Source organism: Ochotona curzoniae, unplaced genomic scaffold (genome assembly GCF_017591425.1).
Source record: "Ochotona curzoniae isolate NIBS_2020 unplaced genomic scaffold, NIBS_Ocur_1.0 patch190, whole genome shotgun sequence".
Lineage (NCBI taxonomy): Eukaryota > Metazoa > Chordata > Mammalia > Lagomorpha > Ochotonidae > Ochotona > Ochotona curzoniae.
Window position 1 is genome coordinate 174801 of NW_024466740.1, and position 8464 is coordinate 183264.

An 8464-nucleotide genomic window follows, 5' to 3' on the forward strand; every position below is an offset into this window, starting at 1 on the left:
GTAGCTTTATAAGGAGAGACAGAGGCCAGGGAACACACACACACACACACACACACACACACACACACACCCTTCCCTCTCTCACTACGTGATGTCCTGGGCCACCACGGGGCTCTCCTCTGGTTTGCAGGTAGTTTGAGTGTCCCACGGTGTCTCACTAGAGGCTTGGCCCTCCTGGAGTGGGTACTTTGGAGTGTGTTATCACCCAAGAGGTGGGGCCCGTGGAAGGTCCTTGGGGTGCTCTTGAAGGTGGTTCTCTTGAGGCTCCTTGGAAGTTTTCCTGTGAGAAGCTTGCTCCAGAAGCCTGAGATTGGCCTCACCCAGCCTCCCGCTGCCTTTTGGTGCTCCTGCAACTGTCACCTGCCCTTTGCTTGAGGTCCTGCTTGTAACTGAGGTGGTGCCAACACCATACTCTCCAACCTCCAAAACATGAGGTCCCCAGAGCTGATGCCAGGGGTTTCATTGTAGTAAAGCAGTGTTAATACGAAGGCTATCACCAGACATTGACCCGTAATCTAAAATGTCCCTCTTTTTTTTTGTAAGATTTTCTCAACCACAGGAAATGCATGACAGTAATGCAAACCAGGCAAATGTAAGGCAAACCAGATGACAAGCCAACTGGTTGGAAATTCAGGTAAGAGAAGATGTTACACTCTCAAGACTAAAACCACAGGGCAGGTTATTGAGTGGGCCCTGGGCAGGAGTTCTATGGTGCAATCCAGAAGCCACATCCCTTCTTCCTTAGGAAACCTTCACCTCTGCACCTAAGCCCTTCAGCTGATGAGGTGAGGCCCCTGCACACCGTGCAGTGCAATCACGCTTACTCAGAGTCTATTGATCAGAAAGTTTATGTTTAAAAAGTGTTCTATAAGGAACAACAAGCAGAATGAACAATGAGGCATTATCCTCTGTCCAATTTGACACAGAAAATGATCATACCCGGGAGTCTTTAGGATTTATTTATTTACTCGAAAGACAAAATGATAGAGAGAGATGGAAGAGGCGACCACGGATCCTGCATATGCTGGCTAATTCCTCAAACAACTGAGCCAGGCCAAATCCAGGAGCCAGGAACTCCATCCTAGCGTCCCACATGGATGATGTTCGTGGGCCATCCTCTGCCACCTCCCCAGGCATGGAGCATCTGGGACTCCTTCAGGCATTCTGAAATGGAATGCAGATGTCTCAGACATTAGCTTAATGCCCTGCACCACAACAGTAGTTCCACACCGAGGGGTCTTCTGAAGCTGCGGAATTGGATTCCCACTGTGAACCGTTTTCCAACGTCCTTTCTGGTATTGATGTCTAGTTTAATCTGGTTGCGATCTGAGAGTAGACACGACATGCTTTATAATCTACTAAAATTTTCAAGGTGTGTTTTACAGCTCAGAGTGTGGGCTGGCTTGGAGAATGTTCCAGGTGAGCTCAGGGTGAAGCCTGCTCTTGTTGAACCCAGCAGTCTATACACGTCCGTGATAGCCCAGTGATTGATGGTGTTGTAGGGTTCCATTATGTACTTGCCGATTTTCTGCCTGCTGGATCTGACCGTTTCTGATAGAGGGGTATTGAAATATCTAACTCAAGTAGCAGACCCATCTATTTCTCCTTGCTATTCTATCAGTTTTGCCTCATGCATGTTGATGTTCTGTTGTTAGGCACAAGCACATTAAGGATTGCTGTGTCTTCTTGGATAACCGGCACTTTTATCATTACACCATGCTGCTCTTTGCTGCTGATAATTTTCTCCAAAGTCTACTTTGTCTGCAATTATTATGCATTCATCCCAACTTTCCTTTCATGAAAGTTGGCATATTTCTGTTTCGTCCTTTACTTTTAAGGTATATATGCCTTTATGTTTAAGGTGGTGAGAAAACTTACAGCTAGCTCTTCATTGTTTTCTTGCTCTCTGAAAAGCTGTTTTTAAATTGGTATGTCTAGATCTTTGCCATTCAAAGTGATTATTTGATATAATTAATGCATATTTGCCCGTTTTCTTTCTATCATTTATTAGTTTCATCTGACTTTAAATTTTATACAAAGTGTACAGTGTTTAGTGTTTGGCATGTTTTGATGAATCTCATGTTTTGAGATTCATCTCGGTTCTAATTGCATCTCTCGTTAGTTCTTTACTGTTGCTAACTTGCATGCCCTCGTACAAGTGTAGCACGCTTCCTTCACCTGTTTGAGTTTTCTCCGGGTTTGGGCTTGTATGAGCAAAGCTCCTCTGACTGTTCTTGCCCTTATCTGCTGGGGAACACAGGTTATCACTTCTCCAGAGGAGAACTGCTCAGTCTAGGGCTGGGATTAAAGGTGTATTCAGTGAAATAATAAAGGAAAATTTCCCTAATCTAGAGAAAAAATTGGGAAACAACATCTAGGAGGGGCACAGAACTCCCAACAGGGTTGACCAAAAGCGATCTTCACCACAACACATGATAATCAAGCTCTCTTCAATCAAACATAAGGAAAAGATCCTTAAATGTGCACGTGAAAAAAAAAATCAATTGACATATAGAGGAATGCCAAATAAACTCACAGCTGACCTCTCACAGGAAACTCTACAGGCCAGAAGAGAATGGAGTGATATATTTCAGATTCTAAAAGCAAAAAATTGTCGGCTCAGGAAAACGTGCCCAACAAAGTTTTCCTTTTTCTTTGAAAATGAAATAAAATTTTTCCACAGTAAAGCAAAGTTAAAAAATTCCTCTTCCAAATGATACTTAAAGATGTTTTCTTGACAGAGAAAAGAAATAGCACCCATCCAAACCAAAAGCAAATGTGAAGAACATCCCAGTAAAATGACAACAGAAGACTAAATCAATGACAGGACCAAATTACCACCCATTCATATTAACCCTGAATGTAAATGGCTTAAACTCATCAATCAAATGTCATAGATTAGTAGACTGGATTAAAAAACAAAACCCATCTATTTGTTGCCTACAGAAGACACATTTCACCAACAAAGATCAGTGGAAACTGTATCTCATGGATTTTGATATTTTCTGTCAGTTTCATCTCTTTAAAACAGTTTCTTGTGATTAAATTCTTCAATGACTCAAAGATCATTCAGTAGCATCATTTTCTTCAAGAAAGTTCTTGATTTTCATTTCTTTAGTGACACATTAGTCATTTAGTAGCATGTTATTTAACTTCATGGTTTTGTTAATTTCTTTTTTTTTCTTCCTGTTGTTGATTTTGTTTTGTGGCTTTTCACTTAAGGGGATGTACAGTAACTGTATAATGGAGACTATCATATCTAGTAGCATGTTATTTAACTTCATGGCATTGTAAATTTCTGTTTTTCTTTCTGTTGTTGATTTTGCATTATGGCTTTTCATTTAAGGGGATGTATAATAACTGTGTAATGGAGACTATCATATCCAGATGTGAGGATACAATGTAATATGCATTTCTACTTCCAGGCAAAGATAGACTCCCAATGAAACTGTTAACTATATCTTGACAATAGGGTGCTGGACTCTCTGCCATTGTCCATACCCGCAATGATGGACATGACTGAAGAACTATACTATAGTGATGATATAGGGGAACTCAGTGAGGAGAGAGGGCATTGGGGAGAGAATAGGGGAAATCCCAGGGCTCATGGAACTGTATCATACAATGAAAAATATAAAAAGAAAATAAAAAAATTAGGACAAAAAGACCAAGACAGAAGATAAATAATAATAACAACAACAACAATAATAATTATTATAATTATAATTATAGTAATAATAATATCATCATTTAAAAGTCCCAAATCTTGGACAGTCACTCAGCTCTTGATTAATCTCTCTTTTTGGAGAAAGAGCAAACACCTTGGCTGACGTGAAGGTCCGTTACGCCTCCAGTAGCCTCTTTTGAAAAACAAATGGGCAAATTATAATTCTGTGTAGATACAGTGGATGCAGTGTGGTGTTCTGTGATATGGCCATATGGTAGAGGTGATTAAATCAAGCTAATGAACACAGTCCTGGCCTCACCTGTGTACCTCTATGTTTGTGGTAAAAACACTTGAAATTTACTCTTTATAAATATGTGACATGTTTTTGGCATCTGGGGTCACCAGGCTACCTGGGTGGAACGTGACTCCATCTCTCCACGGCTGTCTTCTTCCTCTAAGAGCCCAGAGATGACTCCTCCCCTACTCCTGTCTATCTCTTCATAGTGGTGCCCTGCATGGTGGAGGTGATGACGCATAGGTGGAAAGTGAGCTACTGTATTTGCTGGCAGGGGATCTTGGTTCCTTTCTGTCTGCCCCTGGAGTCCATCCAGGTTCCAGGCACCCAGCCTCCTCCCCCACAGTAAATGCACATTAAAAGGTCCATGGCTAGTGACCTGGAGCACCTGTGAATGGCCAAGCAGCATGTGAGACCCTGGGGCTGGCGGCTGGTTCTGCCTGCCTGGATCTCACAAACAGATGTCGCCTAGCTATGGAGACTGCCTGGCTGCCTGAGGCCCTGACCAGTACTGAGGGCTCCCTGCTGGCACTGTGCCCCAAAGCAGCCTGAAGAGCCTCGAGGACTGCTGTCCTGGGTCCCATACCCAAGTCAGACCCCTGAGAATGATTCAGGATGGTGAGGTGGAAGATGAAGAGGGCGGGAGCCAGTGCCTCCCATGTATCCTCTACCACTTCTGGGTATCCCACACCACTTCCGCATATTGTGCTCCACCCTCAGGCCCAGGCAGGCATCACGGGTTCGCACCACATCCCTGGGAGGAGACTCAGGCTTCTAAGAGCCACGCAAGGTGGCACAGTCAGCAAAGGGGTGGACCGCAACACCCTGGCTCCTCTAGCACATGACCTATCACCTACTAGGCCAGGCTTAGCCAAGGGTCAGCTTGCACATTGGAGTATCCAGAGATCTGAGCTGGGTGGCCATCAGGCCACGTCAGCAGATGTGGGACAGGGCTGGAACTTTCCAGCACAGCCATAGGCAGGAAGCCTGGGGATACAGACCTTTGTTACCTGGACCGGCACACCTTGCCTGCCATGGAGTGCAGCTTCTTGGCTGGAGTTGTGGGTTTGGCAGGCTGCTCTTACAGTCTTTGTTGTGTGAGGAATGACCCCAAAACCGAAGGGCATCCGGGGTTCAGGGAGGACTTGGCTACAGCTGTCAGCTGGAGTTGCAGACCCTGTGGATGCTTTTCTGGGCTGGGGTCCTCAGTGGGGCTAAGCCACATGATAAGTTCTGTCTGACTGAAGGTTTTGTGAGGTAAATAACTGTGGTTGTTTTAGAATCACTACATTTTGGGCCATTCTGCCAAGCAGCAGTCGACAACATAACCACTTAAATGCAAGCTTTGGTGTGTTCCCATCTACTGACGTTGCCTTAAAGCTCTCAGGGGCTCTCCCAGCTGTGGGAGGTGTCAGGGTTCTGGAAACTCAGGATGAAGAGGAAAAATCACCAACCTGGCTTGCCACAGCTGGCTGCGAGGATTGCTCTAAAACAACTCACACGTATTTTATAATTTCTCACCTGATTAGCCAATGGTGGCATTACCCGCAACGTAAGAGGAAAACACACTTGTCACGAAAGAAGGCAAAAGAACCACCGAATACCATGCGGATAGAAGCGTTAGGGGAAGATTACATCTAGCAATGCAGTCCATGAGCAGCAAACGATGCAGTGTGGCCTGCTGTCCTCTTGCACATGGGCTCGGGCAGTGGGTATTTGTTCTCGTGCTTGGCGAGCTAAGGCATACTTTCTTTATACCCTGGAGTTCTTTTGCCCGCATGCTGCCACTGGTTTTCCTTTGCAGGAACTGTGTTGTAGGTCCTTTCTGGAGTGTGTATGGGTGGGGAGATGGTGTTTGCTTCCAGGTACTGATGAATTCCTTTACCTCCCTCTACCCTGAACCCCCTAGGATCAGCTGCAACCACATTTTCATAACATGATCCCACCCCCAACACATGGTCAATCAGATTGGCATATGCAAATAAAGGCACCTCAAATAGTTCATGGGAAACAGAATTAGGGAAGTAAGTTGATTTGGCTGTAAAAATTATTTACATTTATGCCTAACTTGTGTTGTTATTGTTGTTGGTAGTTTGTTCCTATAGCATGCATTTTCCCCGAACTCCATGGAGATGGCAGCATCTGTGGGGTGGGAGGAGGGGATTGGGTCCCAGCTGCACTCTCATCTCTGGGGTTGGTGGAACAGCAGGGAAAGCCAGGGGTGGACATAGGAGTTGGCATGAAGAGACATTCCTCCTCTCCCTGTCTCTCTCCTTCTGATTCTTTCTGGGGTCTCTGCTCAGGGATCCCTGGAACCCAGTGACAAGCCTCCTGTCCTGGATGGCATCTGTGTTTGTCTGCCATTTCTTGCGCCATGGTCATGTGCAGGGTTGTTGCTCTGGGTTCCTGCTCCTAAACTCTTCATGTAAAATGGACTGTGAGGTGTGATCTGAACCCACCTATGCTTGCTCATGTCTGCTGATGCCTGGGCTGGGTTCTGGAAGGCAAAGGTGTGGCAGTCAAGGTCACTGCAGATGTGGTTCCATCACCCAGGCCTTGCGAGTCTGCAGAGAACTGCATCATGGATAGATCTCAGCCACCTTGCTGGACAAGGTACCATGGCAACCGTGGATGCCGGGTCCCCAGTGTACTTGAATGTTTACAGTCCTAAACAAGGAAGAAAAAAAATTCCACCCCATTTTGTTTTCTCCTTTCAAAGATTATTTTCCTTTATCGAAGGAAAAACTACAATGAAGTCAGAAAATGCTTTTTTCTAAATAAGGTTTGAGGGACTGGTAGTGGCCTTTGGAGGGAGACAAAGCAGCTCAAGGAAAAACACAAGAAATGCAAATGCAATTTGGAAACCATTGAAAGGCACCCAGTGGTCCTTTTGTTTCCAAGAGTCTCAAATCCAAGGGTATGGTGACATGACACATTATTTCTCTAGGCACGTGGTCATCAAGAGGCTACACGGCCCAGCCATCGGCACAGTTTTGGAGGATGTTTCTGCTGCATGTGTCTGCGCTCTCACCTCAGTAGTGACACAGTCAGAGGAGCCTGCCTTCCTCCCATGAGATGCAGAAGGAATGGAGAGGCTACCCATGCTCTCTGTGGGCTCAGAGCGTCTATGCAAACAGAGAGGCCGTCATTGTGGGTGGGCACACGTGTCCACCTCTGTGGCTCAGAGTGAGGGGCCGCGGTGAGCTGCAGGAATACCAAGGCAGCTTTCCAGGAGGTGGTAAGACTTGGCTGGCTCTCTGAATGAGAGATCCTTGTTGGGATGCAGCAGGTGATGGTTCAACTGGTTGGGTCCCTCACACCCATAGAGCCCCACCTACACTGAGTTCTTGACTTCAGGTTCCAAACCCATGCTGATGCAGGAATCTGGGGTGTGAACAAATGGATGTGAGTCTCTCTTTCTCTCTCTCTCTCTTCCACTTGCTCTTTCCAGTAAGTTAAAAGAGAGTCTTATTTCAGGGTCTGTTCTGGAGGATTCCAAGCTAAAACACACAGAAGAAAATGAGATGCCCAAGTATTCTGCACCTAGGTAGTCTCCTTTCTTGTCAGACAACCATTAGTCTTAATTTTCTGTCATTCCAGGGAGGTGCTCTTTGGCTGTGCTTGTCTGGATGTAGACAAGTTACTGCTGGCTTGCGCTGTGATGGCACACAGTTTGTGTCTGCCCTGAGCCATTGCCTGCCTTTGAGTGTGCTGGTATCTTCTGGTTTCTATCAATTAGGGGTTCAGAGTGGTAAATTTGCTCTGTGTGGTAGCTCTGTGGCTTGCACTGGTGCCTGGTTGGTATGTGATGTTTGAGGCAAGACCAGCTCTAGGGATGGAGGGTAGGTGGCAGCAAAGTTCTGGTCATATCTGTTGGTACTTAACAGCCTGCTTCACTCAATGTTGGCAATGACTTTCTGTCTTTCCCTCCAGGAATTGCAGTCTGTCTGTCCCTGACCTGGTTTTCCCACAAGCTGACATCTCTATTATTAAACCTGAATTCTTCATAGGCAGATTGTTCACATTGTCCAGTTGGAAATTTAAAGCCAGCAAAAAGACGTGTCCTCTAGAAGCCCGTGGGAGAGGACTTTCAAGTCTCAGAAATTCACTCGTCTCTACATCTGAGGTCGGTAATCTTCCATGCGTGTGAGTAAATGTCATTTGAGTTTTCTAAGCTTCTCTTTTGGAACCTGACTGACCCAGAGCTTCTTGGAGAGGGGAATCCTTAATACTGAAATGGTTTCTACTAAGTGGTGCTCAAGTAGGCAATTTAGTGCATTCCAGAGGCATTATCCTCAAACACTGAATGGATATCCAGAAAGTCAGGCAAAACATAATCTTGTGTTTGGAAGATCAAGAAGTAATTCTAAACAATACGAGTGTTAATGTTAATTCTAGATTATTCGCATTGCTATCCTTTGGGTAACACAGCTAACTGCTGAGAGATCTAGGGTGAGGAGGCAGGGAGGGCAGGCATTTTTCTCAATTTTTGTCTCCATAAT